The 27,830-nt window shown below is 40.2% G+C and overlaps 1 protein-coding gene and 1 pseudogene across 2 annotated transcripts in view; both read right to left on the minus strand.

Moving 5' to 3' along the window:
• LAMA4 (laminin subunit alpha 4) overlaps positions 1-27,830 on the minus strand; it is a 182,282-nt gene that overhangs the window by 148,386 nt on the left and 6,066 nt on the right. The window lies entirely within an intron of this gene.
• LOC308626173 (nucleophosmin-like) lies at positions 326-27,139 on the minus strand (annotated as a pseudogene). Its single transcript has one exon. The product of its transcript is annotated as a nucleophosmin-like (transcript).

The following is a 27,830-nucleotide window of genomic DNA, read 5'->3' on the forward strand; positions in this document are numbered from 1 at the left end:
AGGCTGTAAGATGCTAATCAGAAGCTCCACAGTCTAGCTCTGCATCCCTTGCATTATCCTCTAGAAAACGCATACTGGACATGCTCACTTTGGGAAATCAACTGACTTTGGAAACAATATTTCAGAATAGGGAGCACATAACCATAACAATGCCTTATATTTGCACGGTGCCTTATAGTTTGGAGTTGAAGTACAGTTACTGCTCCTCTAACAAGTGAGAAACTGATCCGATTCTAAAAGTTCAACTGTACAGATTCTGACCTTTAGAAGAAAGATTCTCAAGTCACTGTCCACCACATCCCTTAGGTGGTCTACAGACCCTGAATATTTAACACTCTAAATAAGATTTATTCATCACCCATTCATTCAACAAATATTTTCTGAGTTTCTACTTTGCCATTGGCACTTTTATAGGCTCTGGGAAAGAGCAAAGGAGAAATCAGATAAAAATTTCTGCCTTCATGAAGTTTACATTCTAACTGAGGCACGGGTAGAAGAAAGAATAAACAAGCAAGAGAAATATGTATGCATGGAATACATTCTGTCAAATGGTAAGTGCTATGGAGAAAAATGAAGTTGCTGTGGGATAGAGAGTGAAGGCTGCAGAGGGGGAAGGTGCTGGCCTTGTTGAGGAAGAGGCTAGAATGAAGTGATGGAGGTAAAGAGTAGTTGGAGACAGTGTCAGAAAGGCAGGGGGCCACTGGGGTGGGTTATGTAGGACCTTTGAGATCATTGTAACAACTCTGGCTTCTGTCCTGAGATGGGAAGTATTTGGATATTCTTTGCACACAAGTGATATGATTTGACTTATTTTGTCTGCCATGTGGGAAATAGACTTTAGGGAAAGAGATGAGGGAGGAAGTAGGGAGACTATCCAGAGGCTCTTGCAATAATACAGGTGAGAGATGACGATGGCTTGGTCCACAATGTTAGCAATCGATGTGAGAAGCCTTCAAATTCTGGATTTATTTTGAATGTAGAACCAATGACATTTGCTGGATATGAAGAATGAGAGTGAGAAAGGACTCAAAGCTGAAGTCCATGTTGTTTGGCCTGAACAGACTTAAATGATTGATTTGCCATTACTAACATGGGAAGGAAAATTGGAGGTGCAAGTTGGCAATGGAGATGATGAAGAGTTTAGTTTTGGACAAGTTTTTTTTGAGATGCTTCTTAGATTGGATTCTTACACTGTATTCCTTCCTTTTTTTAAATACTTGTTTTTAAAACATTATAAATTCATAATACATAATGCATCAGGCACAAACTATCTTTTTACTTGGGATCTACAAAGCACTGTGTGTAATACTGTAGATAATACTATGGGATGACCTTACAGTCTAGTAAGGGAGGTTTGTAGCATGTGGGTAACATCAGGTGGTCAAGATGGGCATAAATCCATTGCTTTAAGCAGGAAGGGACCCCTTTGAGCTCAATAAGAAAAGAAGGTATTATAGATTTGAGCTGAATCTCCACACAGGTATAGGAATTAGATATGGAAAGACTGGTGGGGGAATGGCATGGAGAAGGGAATGTTATGCAAGTGGAATAGCATAGACACAGGAATAAGAGAGTGAAAATACATGCACATTCAGGCAAGGGCAGACTGGTTGAGTCATTGTGAGGAGTTTTTTCTGGGTGAATAATGGGAGATAATATGGTATGGATAGGTATGGAGCTGATTACTAGTTTACTACTAGAAGAGAGTGAGAGGCTCACAGAGGGGTTAATCAAATAACCATGTGGAGAGAGCACTGAAGTGGAGAGACTAGAGCCTGGGGGACCAGTTGGGAGACTGTTGCAATAGCAGTCTAGGCCTCAGCTGACAAATAGAATAATGTTTATGAACTGTCACTGTGTCCCCCAAACACAACTCCCCATCCTTGGGCCAATCTGGTTGCATCACAGACATCTCAATTTGTAAAACCAATATTTCCTTGAAACTGAGGTGAGTTTTAGCTTGAATAGAGTCAGCCCCCTGCCCCTGCCCCCCACCACCTATCCTTGGAGGGAATGGATAGGCCAGAAAGAAAGCAATGTTTGAAACTTGTGTTTCTCAGCCAGCACACACCATCATGAGTTTGCCAAGCCAGTGGAAGGTGTTGCTTGACAATAATTCCTTGAGATAGCTTCTATCCATCATATGCATCATCCTTAAGTAAAGTTGATTAATTACTGGCCCTGGGTTTACTTTGACTATTTTGACTACTTCCAAATGGCCACTAATGGTTTTCTCCCTTCCTCTCTCTTTCCTTCTTTTCTTCTTCTCCTTTTTTAGTCCCCATTTGCTTTCTCGAAAGTCCCACACTGTCTTAAATTATATTTATCTCAAGCTAAGTACATATTTCCTTTATTTAATAAAAAGATAATCTTTCATATTAAATCAGCTCCCAAAACCTCTTTTCTTTTTAATAATTAAAGAAAGATATGTAAAAACAAACAATTATGATATTTGGGATTGTAGTTCGTGTAGTTTCTTACTAATAAAGTGACCTATCAACATAGGTTCTCACCTTTAAGTACAGCCACATTTCTCTTTTGGGATTTCGTTTTTATTTATTTATTTATTTATTTGTTTGTTTGTTTATTTATGGCCACATTTGGTCTTAGTTGCAGCATGCGGGATCTTCAGTGAGGCATGTGGGATCTTTCATTGCGGCACGAGGGCTTCTCTCTAGTTGTGGCATGCAGGCTCCAGGGCACCTGGGCTCTGTAGTTGTGGCACATGGGTTCCAGAGCCCGTTGGCTCTGTAGTTTGTGGCACGCAGACTCTCTAGTTGAGGCACATGAGCTTATTAGTTGTGGCACGCAGGCTTAGTTGCCTGGTGGCATGTAGGATCTTAGTTACCTGGCAAGGGATCAAACTGGCGTCCCCTGCATTGGAAGGCAGATTCTTTACCACTGGACCACCAACGAAGTCCCTCTATTGGGATTTCTAAACTAGTTTTCACCCTAATATCGCTGGGACCCTAGAGATACTGATGAGAACTCTAGGAGAAATTAAGAGAGTGCTTGGTAACTACTCTTATTTTACTCCCCAACACAGTACCTGTGCTAGTGTCTCATTGCTCTAGAGATGGGGTACTTGGTTCTGATCTAAATGATTCAGTGGAATCCCATTCCATCCTGGAGCATAATTATAGGGTCAGAGATAGTTATGTGACTGACACAGGCCAATCGTGTGGAAGGAGAGATGTGCTAGGGTCTTCTAGAAAGAGGCTTTCTCTTTTGTTTGGAGAGAGCCTCTAGAGGTGGGCAGCTCTTATCTCTTGCATATGGAACAGGGACTTTTTTGCCTTTGCAGTCATTAGGAGTCCCAAGGGAAGCCACCTTTAGGAGAAACTGACCCCATGGAAGGCAGTGTGAGGAGAGGAAGAAAATGGGTCTTGGAAGAAGTTGTTCAGCTGTGAAATCAAACTGAACTCTAAACTTTAAAGTTTCATGGGCCAGGGAATACCTTTTATTGTCAATTTGAGTTAGATTTTCTGTTACTGAAAACCAAAAGGATTCTGATACAAGAACAGTAGGAATTTAAGAAATGTGATTTTGAAAAGGACTGTGATGAGTGTATCAGTGAGAAATAGGAGATGGCTGGCAGAGCCACTAACAGGGATGTTAGTCTTCTGGAAGGAGTCAACAAAAAAGCAAAACCTGTATATGCAATATATTGATTTTCTATAAGTTTGTCAGTTTGGAGACATTTATTAAAAGATAATTTAGATGTAGTTGTTAAAAACCCAGTCTACAGATTCAGATTGTCTGTTTTCCTCAATCTTCCTACTTGCCAGCTGTGTGATATTGGGATGTTATTTCATTCTCAAAGCCTCAGCTGCCACGTCTGTAAAATGGGGCGTGTACCAACCTCATAGAGTTTTTGTGAGGGTAAAATAAGATAATGCATATAAATTGCCCAGAATGATGCCTGGCACATAGTGAGCACTCAATAAACTTTAGCCACTATTATCATTACTACTAATATTAGTATTATTCCAGTTGTTACATGAATAATGTGTTCTGGAGTAAACCAGAAGACAGAGAGAGAGGTTGATGATAAAGTTAATAAAATTCTCTGTTGTCTATAGCAATTCAGTAAGTACTCACTTTTCTTTTAGTTATTTTAATATTCAGAAGCTATAGCTTAATTATAGATGCTTTATTATCAACATGGTATCTAATATTTGTTAACATTTTTCATGGAGGCTGCTACTCAGTCTATCACATGGCTGTGGTCTCATTATCAACCTAAGATAACATCTAGCCCTTCATTATAGGTCCCATCTTACTCCTTAGCACCATCCAGATAATTCATGGCTCCAACTACTCTGTCCTTAATTACTTGGCTCTTTCAGTCCAAAGTGATTTTAGTATGAATCATGTCCTTACCTGACTCAGTTCTCTATTTGAATTTTCATTTGTAGGCTCAGCTATAGTAAAATTCCACAGGAATAAGTTCCTAGAAGTGAACAGGATTTTCTAGGAGACTAGACCATAATTTAGGGGACAGTTTCCTGTCTGGTATTCTCAGGCAGTCAAATTCAGAATCTATAATTACTAAAACATTTTAGAATTATGGCATTTTACATAGGTCTTCATTTCTCTTCATTTTGAGTATGCGGAATGCTGACACCTACAATGTCCCAAATAACTCTCCTGACAACTCCGTGGGGTAAGCATCATCATCCAACTTGAAACTGAGAGAAATGAAAACATCAGTGGGTAGCAGACCAAGACCCGAAGGCTGATTTTCAAGTTCCCAGCCTGGAGTGATCTCTTCCCATTCCACCGGGCTCCTGAAGTCATCAGTCTTTGACATTTTTAACTTGTACAACCCCAATTAAGTCATAGCTGAGCAGCAAGGACACAAAAATAACAGCATTCAAGATTGCTGTCCATCAGATTTTGAGAAACAGTTCACTTATTATTACTCTTAAATTAGTATTTATTAGAAAACAAAAATACCAATGAGAAAAAATTGATTATGGGATCAGCGAGAAGGAACATATGTTTGGAAGGAGACACATTTCATCATTAAACAGCTGAATAAAAATGAAGGCTTATTCTCTTTCTTTGTGAACTGGGATATCTGAGCACAGACAGTTTAAGGACTGAGCTTATCACGGTTCTGGCTTGTATTCTAAGGGAAGAGATCTTCTGCGTGAAAATGATAATGTACTAAAGACCTTGAAATAAACATTTCTTCCGGCTAGCTACTGAAGATGAGCCCGTGACATTTCTGTGCTTAATTCAGCGAGATCGCCTTTGGGAAAGGTTTAGTGTGATTTTTAACCTGGTGTTATGATGAGTGCTGACAAGCAGATCTGTAGAGGGCCTAGGGAAGAGCACATGGGGGAGAAGAGGCCCTGGCCTGGGGGCTGGAGACCTTGTGTTTCCACCCCAGGGCTGCCCCTCACTAGTCACAGTCTTGAGCTAGTCTCTTAAGCTCCCTGGCCTTCACTTCTTCCCTCTATAAAATAAAAAGTGAGACAGGATGAGCCTGGGGCCCCACCCAGCTTCAGGGCTCCCATGTTCTAGAAAAGGACCTATCCCCAGATACTATGACCATTCTGGCCATGGCCGGGAGCAGATGGATGGTTTAGAAAGCAAGGTTGCGAGCACTGTTCCATGGCCATTCCTGATGGAATAATAAAACCCAGGGTCTAGTCATTTGTCCCTGAAGCTATATTTTAGGTACCTCAGGAAAGCCTGTAGACAGTTCATGTAATAAATCAAATGCAACAAAGGGGAGAGAAAGATGAGTTATTATTTTAAACTCTGCCAGATTCAGACCTGTAGACCAGAAAAGAAATAAGAGACCACAAAAGGAAAAGAATTAAAAAACATGTCTCCTGTCCTTAATTCACCCCTCTATTACACAGCCAGATACAACTGCCAGGATGTTTAGCCTTAATCAGCCACTGCCTTCATGAAGGCCTGAACTGCTAGCTAAACCTCTTCAAAGTGGTAGGTCAGGATCCACCTTGAGGATTCTGGGAACCAGCAGACATTTTGATTCACTGGCATGCTTTTATGTTTTATTAAGCAAGCAGGTATTGCCTTTACAATTGAAGCAACAGCTCCATCCACTTATCTACTCACATGACACTAGCATAGATATGGTTCTTTGGATGAAAGTGGAATAATCCAGTGACCTATCACTCATTTGAGTCAGTCAATCTAAACTCCAGTCTGTCAGTCATCCGTGCTGCTGTCTCCCATTTGGATACCATTATCCTAAGCTCAGAAAGAATTTTTCTCATTAGCTTACAAGTTCCAGCTCCTCATTCTGCTTCTTTATGTATTAATTGTTTGAAACATTTTTTTATCTGCCAGGACTCATCACCGTCTCCCCTCCCCAGCTTGCCCATTCTCCACTCACTTCCTGCCTCTGTGTCTTTATGTATTTATTGGCTGAAATATTTGTTATCTGCCAGGACTCATCACCATCTTGCCCATTCTCCACTCACTGCCTGCCTCTGCTCCAGCTTACAGACTGCCTGGCCTTGACGCAGAATGCCACAGTGTAGCATAGACTCTACACATTTCCTCCCTCTTAACTTTATCAGAGCCCTCACAAATGCCTGGCAATCCATTTATTCATCTGTTTCGAGTTATTTTTGCATATTTTTAGAGGCTGTTGTACTGGACTGGCATCGTCGCTCACAAAAATGTGTGTTTTTTGGCAAATCCTTATGTAAAATGGGTGGTTAGATTGAATCGTCTCCAAGGCCTCCCCAGCTCTAGAACCGAGTCCATGTTCTGAACCTTCTCAACCTTTTGCAGATGCCAGTCACCACTGCCCTCACTCTTAGGGATGACACTGGCTCCTACTTTATTGAGCAACATGATTGGGTTCTCTATTTTTTCCTCCTTTCTGTAATGTTGCCATGGTTCACTACCTTCTTTCAGGAAGAGGGGGGTTTGACCCTCTTCAAGGCTAACCCATTCTATTGCACTTGTCTTCCCTTTTCTCCAGTGATTTTATATCTTTTATTGACATATTGAAATTATGAAAGAAATCTGTGTTTGAACTTAAGAATTTAAGAATACAGAAGTAATTAAAAGTATATGTACTTACTTCTCTTGCTCCACTTCTCATCCAATCCTACTCTCCAAAGATAACTAATTTCCTGAGTAGTCTTCCAGAATTTTTTGCTATGCACATGCAAACCTATACATATATATTTTAAGCATATATATGTATATATAAAACAAATGTGAATCTTTTCACATTTTACTTGTTATTCTGCAACATGTTTTTAAAACTCAACATTCCATTTATCAAGTATTTATTGAGCACCTACTCTGGGTCAAGCTCTATGCTAGGGCATGGATATACAAGCTGAGAAAACAGACATAGTTCTTGCTCCAGTAGAGCTTACAGTGCTGTGGAAAGATACTGAGCTTCATTCCATTTCAGTATATATATATTTTGCTCATTGTTTCTAATGGCTGTGTGGTATCCTATACAAGAGGTCTACCGTGATCTATTTAAATGTTTCTTTACTGAAGGGCATTCAGGTTCTCCATTTCTTGCTATTACAATTAGTATTATAATGAATATCCTTGCATACCTGCTTCAGTTTTTCTGTGGGTCAGAATCATATTAGTGAAATTGCTGGGTTGAAGGGTATGCACACATATAATTTTGACAGATACTGTCACATTGCTCTCTAAAAAGACTTTATCAATTTATCTCCTGTCAACAGCAATCAGACTTCTGACCTCAGTCCTCCAGCTTCTTTGAAATGTTACTTTATCAACTATCTCCCTTTTAACTTACATCTGGAGTCACTTCCTTTGCCTACAAAAAAGCTTAGGCCATCCTACATCTTAAAAATGTGAATATTCCCTGTATTCTCTTTCTTAAGTTACCAACCTATCTTTCTCATTCCTTTCATCACTGACATACTAAGTCAGTGTTCCTTGGCCATACGTTCCTCGGTACCCCTTCAACTCTTCGTCTTTTTTATAAGGCTTAGGTTCTCACCATAACACCATCCCTGTTCTCTAGAAGGTCCTCAGTCACCTCAGATCACATCATTCAATGACCTTATTATCTCTGGTCTTCATCTTTTCAGTCTCTGGGTGACATTTCTTCCTTGTTAACACTGTCTCCTCTTCTTGCTTCTAAAGGAACATACATCTCTTGTTCTCTTCTAAACTCTCTGATTAGAGTCCCTAAATACAGTGAGACGTTCTGCCTTTGACACTCTTTCCTCTCTTTTATCAGTTCCTTCCCAATTTAATCTATTGCCCTGGCTTTAATCGTTGCTTCTGTGTATGACTATGAAATCTTCATCTCTGGTCAGGACCATTCTAGTAAGCTCTAGTCCTGAATTTCCAACTGGTGGACAGTTATACCCCAAAAGGGATCTTCACATCAAACTTATCATGCTCAGAATGGAACTCCTCATTCTGCCACACCTGAAAACTTTTTTTTTTTTGGTGTTGGAGTGGTACGCGGGCCTCTCACCGTTGTGGCCTCTCCCCTTGCAGAGCACAGGCTCCGGACGCGCAGGCTCAGCGTCCATGGCTCATGGGCCCAGTCACTCCACGGCACATGGGATCTTCCCGGACCGGGGCACGAACCCGTGTCCTCTGCATCGGCAGGCGGACTCTCAACCACTGCGCCACCAGGGAAGCCCTGCAAACTTCTTCATGCTTCCTTTCTTATTAAAAGAACCATCATTTTCCCAATCAGCCAGGCTCAACGTGTAAACACAATTTTTACTACTGTCTCCTTTTTGAACCTCATTTCCTATCTATTGCCAAGTCAATAGATTATACTAAAGCAGCATTTCACAAAGCAGCATCTTACAGATAATGGGATAAACAAGAGCTAAAAAAAAAACAAACAGCAATACTTCTCAGAGCCTTCTATTGTGAGTCACTGGACCTATGCATTTCTCCACTTATTAGACAAAGGAACACTCCTTTTTTTGTGTGTGTGTGATAAATACATTTCTTTTCTTTCTTTTAAATTTATTTATTTTTGGCTGTGTCGGGTCTTCATTGCTGCGTGTGGGCTTTCTCTAGTTGTGGTGAGTGGGGGCTACTCTTCATTGCGGTGTGAAGTCTTCTCATTGCTGTGGCTTCTCTTGTTGCAGAGCATGGGCTCTAGGCACATGGGCTTCAGTAGCTGTGGCACGCGGGCTCAGTAGTTGTGGCTCACGGGCTCTAGAGTGCAGGCTCAGTAGTTGTGGCTCACAGGCTTAGTTGCTCCACAGCATGTGGGATCTTCCTGGGCTTGAACCTGCATTCCCTGCATTGGCAGATGGATTCTTAACTACTGCGCCACCAGGGAAGCCCCAAGGAATACTTCTTTTCAAAAGAAACCTATTGAGGAATCTTTGGAAGTAAAGGAATGCATTTTGGCAAAGTCATGAGTAGAAAAAAGAAATCATTCTCTAAAAGAAGGGGTTTTTTTTATTTTTTTTCTGGTACGCGGGCCTCTCACCGTTGTGGCCTCTCCCGTTGCGGAGCACAGGCTCTGGACGCACAGGCTCAGTGGTCATGGCTCACGGGCCCAGCCGCTCCACGGCATGTGGGATCCTCCTGGACCGGGGCACGAACCCATGTCCCCTGCATCAGCAGGCGGACTCTCAACCACTGCGCCACCAGGGAAGCCCTAAAAGAAGCGTTTTGATGTGTCATTTCACTGAATTCATTCAGGAGTAAGCTCTATGTGAGGGCCAAGTTTGGTGAGAGCCATGCAGAACGGATGGTGAGCTTTTTGCCTGACATTGTTTCTGATTCCAGAAAGTAAACATTTGGCAGTTCATTGCAGGCAAGTTCCATATCAGTGTGAAAGTAATCAGAGATTCACACATTTTTTAAAATGGATAAAACAATTTCATACTTACTCCATATTACTCCGGCTCAAAATTCTTTGAAGTGGTCAGCAGACATCTCACTTTGTCTCTCATTTGGTCTTGCTTGGGTTTACAAAGAGTTGTCTTTTAAGTGGTATCTACTAATTTCCATTGAAAATTACTATTTCCATGTATCTCCAAGTGGAAAAACTGTGCTATTATACTTAGCATTTTATAGAGGCCAAATTTATCAGTTTATTTGATAACAGATAAACAAATACATTACATTTTTCTTTAGGTCTTAGAACTGACTTTGGTTATAACTGCCCGAGCCTGTATGTAGCTCTGAAATTATGTTCCCATAACTATATTCACTGCTTTGCTAGCATAATTTTGTTTCTTTGCACATCAAAGAATATTTCCAGAATGTAATAACGATCAAAGTGTATGGAAACATGGAAAGTAAATATTTTATTTATGTGTTTCTATTTTTAAAAGATGAACAGTTTTATGCAATAGCTGTAAAATGTTTATTGCAAGTGACACATTTCTAGCTGTCAGTTTAGCCGCTGTACAGGGAGTGAGTATTCAAGGAAGGCAAGAAACTGAAAGCTCCTACTCCAACTGGCACAGACAATAGAGAAATTCAAGTTCTCCTATCACAAGAGGTCCAGAAGCAGGGGCTGTAGCCATAGGCACAGGGTGTGAGGGCTCCAGCTCTGCTTTTCTGCAAATCTTTTGGTTCTTCTTTCCTCTATATGTTGGTTATCCTTGGGCTGGTAGCAATTCCAGGTCTCATAGCCATACTAGATACTATCTTAGAAGCAGAGAAGTATCCAGCCCCCCAACAGATCACCCCCTCAGATTTCATTACTCAGCAATCAATGGCAATTGATCATTTACAACTTGTAGATATTAATGGCATAGACAATAAACCATAAATGGCAAGATAGTAGATCAATGGCCTAGATCAATCAAGACTCATTCTTAGAGGAGGGGATTAGGTCACCATCTTCTAAATCACTTGACTAATTTGAAGTCTGACAGCAAGAAAGGAGCAATAGATGTTCAGTGTACTAACTGTTTATTATGGAGTAACAAACTACCTCAAAACTTAGTGCTTAAAATAATCACCATTTATTCAGTGTATGATTTGGGGGTTAGCAATTTAGGCCGGGCTCATCTGGATGGTTCTTTCATTTGTTTTTGAATTTCAGACCCACGTGTCTGAAGTCAGGTATGGGTGGACTAGTGGCTTTACTTTGGAGGGTTGGCTGGCTGAGGGCACATGCTTCTCCTACAAAAATTCTCTCATTCTCCAGCAGGCTAGTCTAGGCTTCTTTACATGGTGGAGGCAGGTTCTAAGAACAATAAAAAGACATGTTCCAGTGTGCAAGGGTAAGTTCAGCTTCTGCATGTGTCCAGTTTGCTAATGTCCTACTGGCCAAAAGTGATGGGTTTGTGATCATATTTGCAATATACCACACTGAGCTTGGTGTCATCTGTTTTGGCAAATTGTAGTCAAAAATAATTAGAAGGATAAATGTACCATTCTCCTTGCCTTCTTCTTTCACTTGATCCACTTCGGTACAGCACTACTTTATATAATGGTTTAAGAAAAACTTAGGTTTCTAGATATCCAATGTTTTGGATTTTTTCTCTTCAACTATATAAAATATCTTCCTTCAGGCCTGGTATGATGTTTTTGCACCAGCTAGAATATCTGTTAGGAAAGCTCAGCTAGTTGGCTCTTTGCCTGATGAAAGGTTTAGAAACTTGGGACTCTTTCCTTGAGATTTCTAAACAGGGGTCAACATATGCTAAGGAAGTCTTAATTCGTTAGGATAATGCGTATGCTGTGGCAATGCCATCCAGTTGAAGATTCAGGTACATGGTGACAATTAAGCCTTTCTATACCTGAAGAGAGGTGGCCACTTCCATTTTCTAGTTTCATAAACTGAGAGAGCTAAAGGATGATTAAGGCTATGCTTAATCACATAGAAATCAAATATCAGAATTGAAATAGAACCTGAATTGTGGTCTGAATCCTTTGCTCAGTTATGTTAAATAGTTGGAATTTGGCCATTTAGTTACCTCTCCCTCTCAAAACACAATTGAAAACAAGAAAGTGAGCAAAAGAAGTCTTTAGCCCTTAAAAGTTAAGTTGATGAAATTCACTTGGAAGAGAGCCTCTTCAGACTCTTTCTTGGACCCCATTTACTCGTATGTTACCCACAATGATAACAAGTTTGGCTAGTGGTTTCTAAGCCCACAGTGGATTAGAAGACTATTTCATAAGGGGGAAAACAGGCACAATTATAAGAGAAAGTGAAATGATGTCTAATAATTTGGCAGGAGGGAGGAGAGAGAAAACTTAAAACAACTAAAATCAGAGAAAAAAAATACAGAATTTGGATTCTTTCTTGAAAATGAAGACAGTTCCATTTAACTGGCATGGAGAAGCACGTCTACAGTGGTGGTTTTATGTAGCATATACTCACATAAGCCGGTAAGGCAGTAGCTACAAACACTATCTGATTTATCTCATTGCTCCCTTCACTGCTACATTGGTTAGTGCTCTCACATCGCTCCCCCAGTTCAGGGAGTGGCCTGTTATACTTGGAGAAGCTCCTTAGTTTGAATATTTACAAACCAAGAAATGAACTTATCGAGAATGACTGAGCCCACACACTATAGAAATAACTACGCATAGTTTACTAAACAGCTAACTGGATTGTAAAAATACATCACAAAGCACAGATTTTCCCAACATGGGTCTAATGTGAACTCAGAGCACGTCTACATCAGAATTAGTAAAGCCCTGAGTTATCTGTGGCCCAGGGCTTGTCACTAAGCTTTCTCCACAATCTAGAGTCTACAGGGTTCCTGATTCACATCTCTGGAGGAGCTACTTTCTTGTGGAATGAGGTCCCCATTTAAATCTAAACTAGGAGTCACACTTCCCAGGGAATGTTTGACACTGGACTGTAAAGTCGAACATCCTCATACCTGTGACCCAGCTATTCTGCATCTCCCTGAATTGCCAGGAGAAACTCGCACGCATGTGCAACAGGACGAGCTCGACAATGTTCACAGCAGGGCTGATCACAACAAGGAAAACATAAAAACAGTCCAAATGCCTGCTGACGGGAGACTGGGGGATAAAATTGTCGTCTACAGGCATGTGCCTTGCCCTTAGAAAGAATGGTTATGGCAGAACTGAAGGATGGTTTTCATGAAGAAGTTTAAAAAACAAGGATCCAAGCGCGGCTGCTTTGGCACGCACATGACTGAGTGTTGAACTGAGTGATGATCGTGGCTTTCTTCCTGCCTCCGCTTAGAATACAGCTGTGCATGGCCTGTAGAAGGACCCACACACACACCCGCCCCCACCACTTCCCACTTTGGGAGCACTGGGCATGAGCAACCTTGGCAGGATATCAGGGCTCATGTGGCAGGTCCAGCAGTCAGGGCTGAGATGAAATGCTGCATAGTTCAGAGGTCAAGAGCAAGGGCTGAAGATAGACTGCCTTCTTTTAGATGCTGTCTCTCTAGTTATCTTGTACATGTTACTGACATTCTTTGAGACTCATTCTTCCCATCTGTAAAGTGGAAATAATATTAGTACATACCTCATGGGTTACCATGAAGGTTTAGTGATAAAATCTAATAGGGTAGTATTTGTAGTGCCCAGCCAGTAGATTTTAAGGCACCCTCTTAATAGGTGCATGGACAAAGGATGTTAAAGAGAATAAATACATCTGGGCAGGTCCCTAGAAGGACCATAAGAAGTGCAAGTGAGCTGGAACCTGTCGACGAACATCGACCCTGCTTCCTAGTGAATTGTCACCCAGTCAATGTCTTACAATGTGCTGGATCATTTTAAGGCCTTCACCTTGTGAAAGAGTTAGAAAGGAAGTGAGCTGACAAAGGGAAAGAGGTGGGTCAGATGGTGGACTTTAATAAAAAAGACCCCGGTCACCAAACAATTAAAATAATTTAAATATCCTCTCTTTATGAGGACAGAGATAAATGCAAATGTTCAAAGATTTCCATCCAAGAAGGATTAATAGACACACAAATAAAATTGATATTTAAAGGAGTAAGTTCACAGCCATTCCCAAATCTGAGTCCCCCAGAGGCTGGATTGATGAGCCAATTTCCTCTACTGCATGTAGGAAGCCCACCAACATCCATTCTGGGTGTGATTGTCACCCGAAAACCCAGGCCATTTTAATGAATTCTGCATCCCCTCCTTGCTGAAGCACACTGGAGATACAGCATGACAGGATGAGCGAGAGTAAGTGTAATTAGCACATGCCTTGCAATATTTTTCCCCCTGAGGATTAACTGTGCTTTTCTGGTTTGGGATAGAATCTTAAATCCAGGTTTTTAATAGCATCTTACTTTCTGAATCTATTTCTAGATTAGTTTTCAGCGTGAGCACATAATGCAATGATCTAAGAAATAGACATTTTGCACAATCCGGGGTAGAGAAGATTAGTTGTCCTTTCACCTTTCCCCGCAGTGTGTGAGAGAGAAGTTATGGCCGCCAGCATAGCACTCTAGATCTCTGGAGAGGACTGTTCCTACTAAAGTAAAGAGGGAAAGGACGACAGGATAGAGAGAATTATGAACATGGAACCAAGATTTAAGTCTTGGTTCTGTCTCTTCCCTGTCTCCACCTGCGCTGCTCCTGCCCTTGGGGACTCTGCTACAGCCAGGCCCTGCCACTTAAGGAGACTCAGCTGGTGGATCGACAGCTGTTTTTCTTGCACAGCACATTTAACTTACAAGATTTGGGACAAAATCTGTATCTTTTCCTTTCTCCACCCAAATGAAATCATTTCCTTTTACCATCCTGCAACTAGTTCTTACGGAAGAGGAGAGTTAGGGTTATAAAAGAGACAGACAGGGAAGGGCAAGGAAGGAACAGCCAGCTTATAAGCATGCCAGGGTTTCATATGTGAGCTTGAAAGAAAGCTCACACTTGCAGAAGGACAGTGGTGCCTAAAGGCCTGAACTTGCCATGTTTGTGAGGATCACCGTTCCCATCTTTGCTGGGCCAGACCCTGGAAATGTACCATGTCATTCCTCGAAAGGAATCTTTGTTTCCTTGTTAATTAGCTATATTTTGCTTTTGCTTTTTAAAGATTGTTCAGGCTTTACAATATCAAAATCTTGTTGGGAGTTAATGTGCAATTTTCAAAGTCATGTTAAATCATGCAATGAAAAAAGAAAATACTCCCTAATCCTCATAACCTTGCAAAATGAAAAATGGCAAGGTTTGCCTTTTTTCCACAGCACATGAAATTTGAAAAATAGCGTGAAGACTGCATCTAAACCCTCTCTCTGCCCTAAAATGGCATAGCAATCTAAAGAATGAGTACATGCACTAACATATGTTGTCAGCTGTCTTAAGAAGAGGGTGTTTCTATAATATGATGTTATTTCTTCAAACTGCATTCAATGTTCTTGGCTGCCAGATGACAAGAGGGGAAAAAATAAGACACTTTTAGGGCAGAGGACAAAGACTCAAGGACTGGAGTGGGGGGAGCAGGGGAAGGGAAGAAAAAGTTAGTCTGAAATTTGCTGCTCCTCTGCCTGTCCTATTTAATTTTTGAGATGGGTGGGAAAGAAGCACATAATGTAGGAGTTTGGGGAAGACCACTTGCCTCAATGTTGGCAGTGATTTGGAGGACACTTTTATTTATTTTCATATTGAATGCTCCTTTAACCAAAGAGGCAAAGTTGGGTAAACATGTACTCAAGGCAGGAGAGAAAGACCCTTCTACTCTCGGGCTGTCCTCAGGGAAGTACCAGGGCTGCTGATATTCTAAGGGCTGGCCTCTCTCAGAGTTACTTTCTGAAGAGAGCAGTCACAAATGGAAGGACATGGTAAGTCTCTTAAGTGTTGTATTCAAGATCTGGCCTCTCCCAGCACACACACACCCCTCCCTAGCCTCAATTCTGTTTAAGAGAGAGTGTTGTTTTTAGTTTTGTTACATAAAGTGGCAAAGACGAGTAGCTTGAGAAGCTGGCCAGTGGGGCGTTTATGATGTCCCCTTCCATTACAGAGTTTTGAGCCTTCAGAGGATTTGCAAACTGCTGAAAATGCAAAAAGATAATTGGTTGAGAATATAAATTCTTAACCATGCTTACTACATGTTTTTATTTCTTTGGTTTGGTCTTCATCCATGTCAACAGGGTTTATATGGTAAGTCAATTGAGGGTAGGCACAGTGCTGACATGCCCTAGATTTTCTAAGATAGCCCCGATTTCAGATGTTCCACTCTGTGGGCTCTTGAAATACCCTCAAATTTATCAGAAGATCTGCCCCATAGCTAGTCTGTCTATGTGGCAGACTAGGTTCTTAATTAAAAGTTTGTTGTGATGGCAGTGGCTAGTCCTAATTCATAGCTGGTCAGTGGTGACATCCAGGCCAGAGTCTTCTGATGCAGAATTGCTCCCACGAGTTGACACCATGGTTTTATTGTTCTCAGAGGTCCAGAGGAAGGAGAACACTCCCTCCATAGCACCCGGGATAAATTTTTTTTTTAATTGTGAGAGTGAACAATTTTGCTCGATAAAGTAAAATTTACTCCAGTGTCGGCAGTGAGAGTATGAATGTCTTTTTTAAGGAAATGATCTGCAGCTCATAAATTTTGCCAAAACATGAATAAAACTAAAATATCCCTAAGTGAACTTAAAATCATTCTGGAACAGCAAAGCTCCCCAGTGAGATGAAGCTTGCTTTTTTTTTTTTTAAGCTAATCTTTGAAATGAAATTTTACTTTTCTTTTCCTTTTCAGTTTCCTTGATAACTTTTTCAACAGTTCAGTTGAAGAATTCATCACCTTTTGGTTCCAATGGACTACTGTAGCAATTTTAGCAAGTTAAAGTGCTTCAGTTGGGATCTTATGTTTTAATCCCCACCACCCTCTCCAAACACACACACTGCTGGGAGGGCAGCTTCTCTGAGTCACTGACTCAGGCAGCAGAAGGACAACTGCTGTAGACACTCAGCAACACAGCTGACATGTATTTGAAAAGTGAAGTGTTAGTGTCATTTAGAGAGCAGAGCAATATCCTCCATCAGAGGTGAACCCTTGGATTAAGAGAGAGTACTTAGTTCCCATAACATTTAGGGTCTGAAATAAGTGCTCGAAGCAAATCTCTTGACCCTGAAGTTGAGGTCAACTACTCTTGGGCAGGGTCAGAAACTTTAAAAAAATGCTGTTAATAGAGTTTAATGAGGTGAAGGCTATTTCCAATTGAATCTTCAAAAGCCCTTCAAGCTGCAATTGGCAATTACTCTTTGCTTAAGAAAAATGACTTCACCCATTCATAGCCACTGATTCTTATTTATTGATATTACTTTATTAGAGACATTAAAGTAATATGATTAAAACATTTGAATATTAGACGTCTATGTTTATTCCTTTTCCTTCCTGCTCCAGCCATACCAAAGATCTTAAAATTGTCTGAACAAGCCATGTTATTCTATTGTTAGCCTTTAAACGTGTTGTTTTCTCTTTCAGAAAAACTGTTTCCTCTCCTTTGCCTCTCTTTGCCTGGCTAATTTCTACTCATCCTTCAAGTTTCAAGCTACATCTACTATAACTGGTTGGGGTGCTACTCCTGTGAGCTCCCTAAACCCCTGTGCTTACCCACCCTGTATTTGTCGCATTTTTTACTTGTCTGCCAGGACTTTCCATCACTGTACCATAAGTTATTCTCTCCAGTGCCTTCTACATATTAGGTCCTCAATTAATATTTTTTGGATGAATGAATAAATGAAGAATAAAGTAATAAAAAATAAGTAAATCACTTTGCGATTAGTGGAAATAGTGTCTCAAATATTATTGTGCATCAGGATCACTTAGAATGCTTGATAAAAATGTACATTCTCAGGTTCTAACTGCAGGAATTTTGCATGAAACACAGTGATAACTGTGGCAAGCTACAAATAATTTGTTACTACCAGAGCATAAAATGTAGACAGAAAATGGAGGTTATTGGGGCTGGAGGTAAGGTGGGGAGCAAGATTTGGAGGAGCCAGTCAATGAGCTTGGGTTTTATCTGCAGCACAGCTTATGGGGGAGTCAGCAAAGAGCTTTATGATTAGACTTCTGGTGTCTGTGTAGAAATTAGATTCAACATTGGTTCTCAACCTTGGTTGCATATTATAATTATCGGGGTAATTTTAACAAATAAGTAATGATGCCTGGGTCTACCCTGAGATATTCAAATTTAAATGGTCTGAGGTATAGCTTGGGCTTGGAGTTGGTTTTAAATCTCCCCAGGTGATTCTAACATAAAGTCAATACTGAAAACCACCAAAACAGAAGAGAAAAATTGTCCATACAATTTGGCAATCAATTAACTCTCATGTGACATCTCAAATTGTAGTTGTGTGTTGAGGAAAAGTAAATTTAAAACCAAAATGAGATATTACCACACACCTTCCAGAATGGGTAAAATGAAAAATAGTAGGAAACTAAATACTGGAGAGCGTGTGGAGCAGCCAGATCTCTCATATACCTGCTGGTGGGAATGTGTGGCAGTTTCTTCAAAGCTAACAATGCAACTACCATACAGCCCAATATTTGTACTCCCGGGCATTCATCCCAGAGAAATGGAAACTTAGATTGACAAAAACATGTATACATGAATGTTCATAGCAATTTTAATTGTAATAGCCCGAAATTGGGAAAAATCTAAATGTCCTCTAATGGGTGAATAAGTAGACAGACACTGGTATGTCCATATCATGGAATACCACTCAGCCATATAAAAAGAACAAACTATTGACAAATGGAACAACTTAGATGGACCTCAGGGGCATTATGCTTAGTGAAAAAAAACAATCGCAAAAGGTTACATACTATATGATTCTACTTACATAACATTCTTAGAATGGCAAAGCAATAGAAATGGAGAACAGATTAGTGATTGTGACTGGGGGTGGGTGAGATTACAAAGTGGTAAACTGAAGGAGTCTCTTTGGAGTGAGGGAATAGTTCTGTGTCCTGATTGTGGTGGTGGTTACACAAATCTATACAGGGGATTAAATCGCATAGAACTACATGCTATTATAAGCACACACACATGTACACATACAGTTGAGTGGCAGGCAAAAACTGGGGAGAACCAAATAAAGTCTGTAGTCTAGTTATCAGTATGGTACCAATGTCAGTTCTCTGATTTTGATATTATACTACAGTCAAATAAAATGGCACCATAGAAGCTGGGTAAAGGATTAATGGGATTCTGTGTATCATTTTTGCAACTTCCTGTGTGTCTACCATTATTTATTAATTACACTTATTTATTTGTTTACTTTATTAACATATTGAATTTATTTCACATGTATATTTTTGTCTCCCCACCATTTCCATTTGTCTGACCACCACTATTACTATGCCCTAGTGGAGACTTCCTCCACTTCCACTGCAGAGATCTTGAATAGACTCCTGGTCAGTCATCTGGAAAGAATTCTTCACATAACTGATGAACTTGGCTTCCACTTTGGGAAGAGAACAATCTTTTTCTATACTTGTTTGCATTTTTGCTTCAATGTCTTCTATAGAACTAGGTTCTTTTGGTGTTTTAGGAGTTCTTTCCTATTTTTTTTTTAAGGATTCTTGACCTTTGATCTCGGTGTTGAAGGTTTCAAGTTTTTTCCATTCTGGTTTGATTTTTGTGCATTTTTGCCTGGAGTATTTTATATAGATTTCATTACTGGAGCTTTTTTCTTTAGCTTCCTCATTACCAAAATCAACATCATCATCATCTTCATCTTCATCAGCAGCAAGTTTTACTTTTTTTTCTGTGGAAACTTGCTGTCACTTACAGGGGCAGAAAGGTTTTCCAGATATACTTAAGAGTTTCGCATCCTCCTCCTCTTCATCGTCTGAATCTGTATCTTCCTCCACAGCTACTAAGTGCGTGCACTAATATGCACAGGCCCTGAACCACACTTCAACCGTAAGATCACAGGTGGTGTAATTTCAAAGCTCTCACGGGAAACTGTTGGCTATACAGACATTTTCAAAGTTGCCAGTGTTACTTTAACTGGACTGCCTTCATAATTCACCGCCTCTGCTTCAACAGTATGCAATTCATCCCTTGCACCAGCCCCTAAACTGACTGTTGTTAAAGATAACTGGTGCTCATTTTCATCATTATCCACTATAAAATGATAATCTTTGTCAGCCTTTAGTTGACAATCAAAAAGATAGTTCTGGGACCTCAGGGTCCATGCCCACGTCCACTGAGTTTTCCATGAGGTTCGTGGCACATGTTTAGGTGGGAGAGGAGGTGGACAGAGATAAACAACTACTGTCTGGAGAATAGCCATTATTTAAAAAAATTATAGTCATGTTGTTATTCATTATTTGTATTATTTAAAATTTCATGCATTTATATTTAATTCCTTAGCTAGATTAGAGATTTAAGTATAGTGACAGTGTGTTATAATTGTCCTAATTCAAGTCAGTATAAACCAATTCAATGAAGTTAAATTGAATTCATTTCAATAAACATTTGAGGGCCTATTAGACACAAAATTAGTGAGGTTTATTCTTCTCACCCTTAATATTATATTGACCCTCCAGTATAGCACAGTAATGTGGACACAGCAAGATCTCAAAAAGCGGTATCACTTGACTGGCCATATTAATTTTTATAGTGACATGTCCTTCTCTTATTTACATAAATGCTGCATTTTCTTTACTCTGTTTTCTTTGTCTGAAAAGATGAAACATATCTGTAAGGAAAACATGTTTCCAAATTAATTTCTGCTATTTAGATTTTTAAGCCACAAGAACTTAGGAAAACATTGATATGCCTCATACATTTATATCAGGTTTTAAGTTGCAGGTATGTTTTAGTATATTATTTTACAGCAGAAGACATATATTTCTATTCTTACCTTGAAATCAGGACAAAAACAGCTTAGGCTACCAAATGAAATTCTTGGTCTTTTTTTTTTTTTTTTTTTTTTAAATAATCACCAAGCTTAAATTTGCGGGGAGGAGGGCGATTTTCTCCATGTTTTCTACCTGGTTCAACATTCCCAGACAGCTATCACAAGCCAAATATCATTTCAGTAAATGAGAAATCCTTGTTTTCGGTACTGATTGGCTTTATTACACATGAAGGTTAATTGGGAGGCTTCTCAAGCTTATCTGGGTAGTGATGAACAGTTGCAGTAGATTGCACTTCCCCGACCACCCAGCTCCTACATCATTTTGACCGAGCAATACCCAAACAAAACCTTGTGCAGCTGTGCAACTGGGGCGTCATTTAACTGCACTGCAAACCCTAGCTGCACTTGAACCCAGTGAGCAGCTTCACAGGAAGCCAGAGGGAAACAAAAAGCCCCAGAGGAAATGTTCAATTAGCAGTGGTGCCACCCCCACCCCCCAGACCACTGCAGCTCTAGGATTTGACTCCTGGAGTTCCAATGTATTGCGCTTAATTAGATCTCTATCCCACATCAATAAGTGGTACCACCCACAGCAGAAATGTGCTTGCCTGATACAGAGGCACTAAATGGCAGATTTTTGTATCCCCAACAGAAGAATATCATTGCTAATTAAGTAGCAAAGAGAAAGGATGCCTCTAACTGCCTTGAAGAGCTTATAAAGCGCTTTACCTGTCTTATAACATCTTTAATAAAAACAGCTAAGATGTTTGAGCACTTACTATGGGCTAAGCATTGTACTAAGTGTTTCACGTGTATCATCTCAGTTAATCCTCTCCATAAACCTAGGATAGATCTACTAGGCATATGTTAGAGATGATGCCTAGAGCTCTTACAAAGCTTGTCTAGGGTCACAAAGCCAATAGGTGTTTGAGCCTGGACCCGAGTCCAGGTGCATCCTTCCTGAGAGATTCACTCTTACCCTAATGGATAGGTTAACAGAGAATGCTGTACAAGGAACTCATTGAGAGAAGGTTACTTCGTGGAGTAGTTATTAAGGCAGCAGATATTTTTCCAGTTCGCTTACCAATTGGCCAGGTCACCAAGTGGATAACCAGTACTCTCTTTCTCTGGTTATCTATATGCATGTTTGGGATGACCTGCTTTTTACTGTGTGGTATTGTGATGCTGCAACGTTTGTTAGGGAGTTAAAGTTTTCAGGTAAAAACAATTTGCTTAGTAATACAGGAAGTTTGTCAGTAATGCTTTGGATGGTAGATAGATGTGTGCCATTGGCGCCCCTCTTGCTGGCTTCTCCTCATCCAAGGCTCCTCTTCCCACGACCACCTCTTTCTTCTACACAGTCTTGTCTTGTCATGATCTTCATTTGGGGCTTTAAGGGGCTTAGTTAACAGTCTTTTATTCCACTGATCCCTTTTACCACTCTTTTCAGTTCATGACAGCAAGGAAGTGGAGTAATAGCTTAAGAGGGCAGGTTTAAAATCAGACAGATCCAGGTTCAAATGCCAGTATCGGCACTTGCTGACACTTAAAACACACATTTTGGTCACGGAAACACACATTTTGGTCAAGGCACTGAATTTCACTGAGCCTCAGTTTCCTCATCTGTGAAATGTGAGTAACAAGGACACAGCCTCTTTGGATTGTTGTGAGATTGATTTAAAGCCTTATTCCTGGCACGGTGGAAGTGCTCAAGTATCAGTCATGAATAACTGTCAACAACAGCAACAACAAAAACTGCAACAATTCAGCCCCACTCATTTCCAATTCATTGTACCTGCTCTTCCCTGAATTTGGAATTTCTTTCTTCTTCACTAATCTCTGAGCTTCCTTAGGCTCCACATACTTTTTAGCAACCATGAAGACCACGTGTATATAGTTCTGTGCAATTGCAAAACTTACATTGCTCTGTATTCTAGTCGCCAAGTACTGTAATAACCATTAAAAAATATTTTCCCTGATATATTATTTTGCACCTGTGTAAACCTAAACAGCTGTGCTCAGCTATGTATAAATATTTGCTTATGTGCTTCTGTTACATTTATTTATGTGATTCTGTCTACAAACAGTTGCTCTATAAATGATAAACTCCTCAGGGCCAAGGACCTCACTCTCTACTTCTGCAACAGATCCGAGGATCCGGGTATCCTCCCAAGAATAGATTTCAGGAAGGCTGAAACTTGAACATATAGTACTGCTTTAATAAGATGTTAGTGACTAGCTTCCAAACACTATGTTCTCATTGAGAGCATCATTTCTTAAAGCAGTTTCAGCCACAGCCAGTGTTCTGTGGAAATGTTCAATTTAGAGGCCTTCGGTTGGTGATTTTTCACATTTTAAAAGTTAAAAGAACAAAGCTATAATTTGGGAAACAACAAGTTAACAATCAAGAAAAAGAAAGAAGGGTTTAGTAATTGTTACTTTCAAGAAAGCTTCAGATCATATTTCCTTCGACCAGTGAAGTGATTGGTATGTTGGATTAAGAAAATATCGAGTCACGCCTAATAGTCAAATAAGCATAGCTGCACTTTTAGAGCACTTAATAGGTGCCTTGTTAGGAGTTTGGTTTGTCTTGTCTCATTCAGCCTCCCCAGCACTCCCATGAGATAGGCGCCATGTTCCTCTCCATTTCACATTCAAGGAAACTAAGGTTAAGAAAGGTTTACCTATTATCCAGGATGCAGCTGAAAAGAAATGGAGCCAGGCCATGTTAATCACTGAGCTGTACTGCCTTCTTCAAAAGAGAAGGAGTTTTACAGATGAGCTATAAAGATAATTCCAATATTCCTCTTTTTCTTCTTCCATAATACTACCCCTGCCTGGACCCCCACAAGGGAGAGGAAATTCTATTAGTATATTCATGATTAAGCTTGCTTACTATAGATAAATAATGATAACTGCAGGGGTTTGGGATGGTTTGCTAGGAAAATTAAAAAAGAAAAAAAAGAAAGAAAAGAAAACTCTCTCCCTAGTTGTTTGCCTTCAAATGTTCCTGCTCTCCCACTGCCCGGCTCTCCCTTCACTGCCTTATAGTGAAGTATTCAAGGGAGGGTTGTCCTGTCAGTGAAGCCATTAAGGAAAATGTCTCACTGCCTTTTGAGAGGACAAGTAGGAAACCTCTTTTGCTTTCTTTCTCTTTTACCCTCATCCTCTTCTTTTCCCTCCTCAGCTCTATTCTTTTAGAATAAATAACAGCTATCTTCACTCAGGCATTGGGTAACTTGAGCCATCTCGAGCATTGTCTGAGAAAGCTGGCTCTCAACACACACCACGTGCAGCTGCTTGGGGCCCTGCCCTTTGGCAGCCTCACCATCCCCATCTGCTCTTCCTGGATGTCAGGACCCAGCAGTTACAGAACTGGCCTCTGGACCTGCACGTAAAGCATGCTTTTGTAATAAAACATCCAGTTGGCCTCTTCCAACTTCAAACATTCTGTGAGTCTCTCAGCTGTGAGTTGTAGGGGATCCAAGAACCTCTCAGTGGAGTCAGGACTAGGCTGTGACTGATTTGTAGAATTCCTACATTTATTCTGTTTTACAACAAGAGAGAATTTCCAAGTCAAAGCAACATGCTGTATTCTATAATGTGATGGTGGAGAGCAGGGGAGGGTGGATAGAAAAGGATGCTGATGATGCTTACACTTCAAGCTCCTCAAATGCCTGGGTTCTGACAAGGGCCTCTGCTGCATTCATAATTCATAATTCTCCCAGATTGTATAATCTTAAAAATGGCCTCCCAAATTGTATAATCTTCAGGCCACTTAATACTTGGGTCTGGCCCTGGTTGAGTGACTTTTTGAGGAGTAGTTTAATTTACATTGTGTTTGACTAAGAAATTCAGGCCCTTGATGGCTAAATATGAGGAAGGTAGTGCAAATAATATGAATAACTAACATTTCTTGAGTCTTTTACCTGCAGTAGGTACTGTTTTAAGCATTTTTCTTATTCTAGCTCTTCCACTCTCACAACAACCCTAAGCACTAGGTCTATTTTTAGCCCATTTTTAGGATGGGGATATTGAGGTTAAATGACTTACCTAGGGCTCCAGCTCAGGCAGTCCCAATCCCGAGCCTTTGCTGTTTGCCACTGTACTATGCTGGTGTGACCTGAGACTTTCTATCTTACTTCTGGTTCTTTTGATGTCTTTGTTCTTTGTCTTCAATAAGTCAATGAGTTTCTTTTTGCCTTAGTCACCTCATCAGAAGATTTTACCTCTCTGATTTCCAGGGGTGAGAATGGAATTACATGTTTCATATAGGAGCCTGGAATCAGAGAATTGGCAAAATGTGCTCTGATCAAAATCCAGAGATAACAAGTGACTTGCCATTTGGCAACAGAACTGGGGTTGGCACTCATGGCTCTATTTCTCACTCCTCACCATGAAGGCTCTTTTTCAGAATATACTTACATTGTAATAAGTCTAGAGTAGAGTAGAGTGGTGTAGTAAGTGCAGAGCATAGAGTAGAATTTCTATCTGTATTCAGTCAAAGTTTGATATAAATCCGTGTTCTTAATTTCAAAAATTAAAAAGAAATTCTTTTTATATTACTTGTAAATAATTGTATCTTTGTTCACATAAAAAGAAATTCCACATTGTGTTACAAAAGGGAACAGTTAACTTCTGTGACTCACATGATTATTATCTTTAAAAAGAGCCATTCAATAAATAAGCAGCCCATATTTCAGTTCAGGGTTGTTAATGTTTTCAGTGGATTCTTCTATAAAATGTAGCGTAAATAAATAAGTTGAAATTGTTTGTTTAGACAAATCTAAAACATTTACTCCCACACAAGCAATGAAATGCAGATTTTTCTTTTGAGGCTTAGATTTTTCTCATAGTATTATAGTGGTTCACTGGAGTTCCACTCATGCTCAAGGTCATTACATATCTGAAACCCTCAGGAAACACATTGTATTATTGTTCTTGAACCACTTGAGCATTGTAGATTGACTGAGTTTAAAAACCACATCGTGGGTGAAAAGCACAAAATTGTGTTATTATGGTTTTCTTCAAGGAATCCCAGAATTTCTAACTGTAGCTTTAACTGTGTTATACAACAACTCTCCCAAACACCATTTTAAACAAGTAATCTTTTTTTATTATTTCTTTTGGCCTTCTCCTTGTGTGTGTATAAACAGTGAAGACTCACAATATTTTTTGTCAGCCCTGCCCTCACATAACCCGCACTAAGAATTTCTACTTTCTTCACATTTGGCAGTAACTCCTCACTAGGCCTTTGGGCTATAAGGGTAACTTAAAGGACAGGAGACCCACTTGGCCGTCAGACTTTGGAGAGCCTCCTCACCTCCAACCTTTGCCCTGTCAGTGTCCCCAGTCCTAATAAGGAGAGAAAGAAAAGAAACAATGCCTCTCATCTACCCTAAATTCTCCTCAAGATACCACTCTGTGATTCTGCTTTTATTCACCTTCACATTCTTGGAAGGAGAGTTGACACGCGTTACTTCAATGTCCTTGCCTCCTTCAGTCCTTGGAAACCTCCTCATCTTTGTGACTGCAGCACTGGCACAGTGGACCACTCCATTCTCTGAACTGTGCACACTTCTTACTTTCTACATACAACTCACCTTTGGTTCTCTTCTTAGCTCTTGGACCACTTTTCCCTTTCTTCTCTTTCCTTTGCTGATTCCTCTTCCTTTGACCAAATATTAAATGTTATCTAAATTTCCAACTCTGTTTGTTCTTTTCTTCAGCTTTCCACATCACCCTGACTGATTTCACCCAATCTCTTGGTGTGAACTCCAGTATTTTCTCTACAAGTTCTGCCTCCAGCTTGATCCTCTTATCTGAGCACCAGACACAAACTTCCAACTAATCTTTGACCTGCTCCAGCTGGAAGACCTGAAGCATCTCAAACTCAATACGTATAAAAATAAAACTATCACCTTCTCTGTAAAACCCATCCTTTGCTTTGTGTTCTTCATGGACATTGGTAAATGTCATCACTGCTTATGGGTCCATTCCATCTTAAAATGTCAGATGTCTTCAACTCTTCTTTCTGCCTCACTCCAGTATCCAGTCATTTGCTAAAATCCTGGCAATTCTATCCTGAATGACTCTCAAATCCAGCTGTTACTGGATTTGAATACCTCTCAAATTCCCACTGTTACTCTAAATATGTCACATATCATCTTTCGGTCTGGGTAATTCTATCTGCCTAACTACTGTTTCTGATTTCAATATCTCCTTCCTTCCCTTCACCTCCACTTTATTCTCTCCATGCCACCAGAGTGGCCTTTATAACATGAATCTTAATGGCAGATGCTTCTGTCTATAAACTTATAGTTCCTTAAGGATCCATAATATTAGATTAAAAAATCATACAAAAGAATATAAAGAATAATTTCAATATTAGCAAAAATAACACACATACACACAGTCCACCAAAATGTAAGCTGTGGTTATCTTGTTATTGCTAAGTCATAGTATTGGGATGAGTTGTATTTCCTTTTTTTGCTTACTCTCATCTCTACAACAAGAATATGTTACTTGCGTAACAAGGCAAAATTATTATTTAAAAACAAACTGATGGAATAAAATAGAGCTGACCGGGCTTTCCTGGTGGCGCTGTGGTTGAGAGTCCGCCTGCCGATGCAGGGCACACAGGTACGTGCCCCGGTCTGGGAAGATCCCACATGCCGCGGAGCGGCTGGGCCCGTGAGCCATGGCCACTGAGCCTGCGCGTCCGGAGCCTGTGCTCCACAACGGGAGAGGCCACAACAGTGAGAGGCCCGCGTACCGCAAAAAAAAAAAAAAAAAAAAAAAAAAGAGCTGACCTAAGTAACTTTGGAAAATAGTGTTTTTACTAAAAATGAAAAGAACTATACATAAACACTGTACTCTTGTTGGTAAATTCATTTCTTACAGGGTTATGCGTTGGCAATTGTGAAACTGCTTTACAAGTATACAAGCAATAAACAAATATGTAAATAAATTGTAGATAATGAGAGTCAGGTTTCTCACTGCTAGGGACAGAAGTTACAAATAAGCAAGTGGGGAAGGCTGAAATAAACCTGGTGGTAGATTAGAGCTGGAAACATCAGTACAAA

Source organism: Mesoplodon bidens, assembly GCF_964165515.1.
Source record: "Mesoplodon bidens genome assembly, chromosome: 12".
In the NCBI taxonomy this organism is placed as follows: domain Eukaryota; kingdom Metazoa; phylum Chordata; class Mammalia; order Artiodactyla; family Ziphiidae; genus Mesoplodon; species Mesoplodon bidens.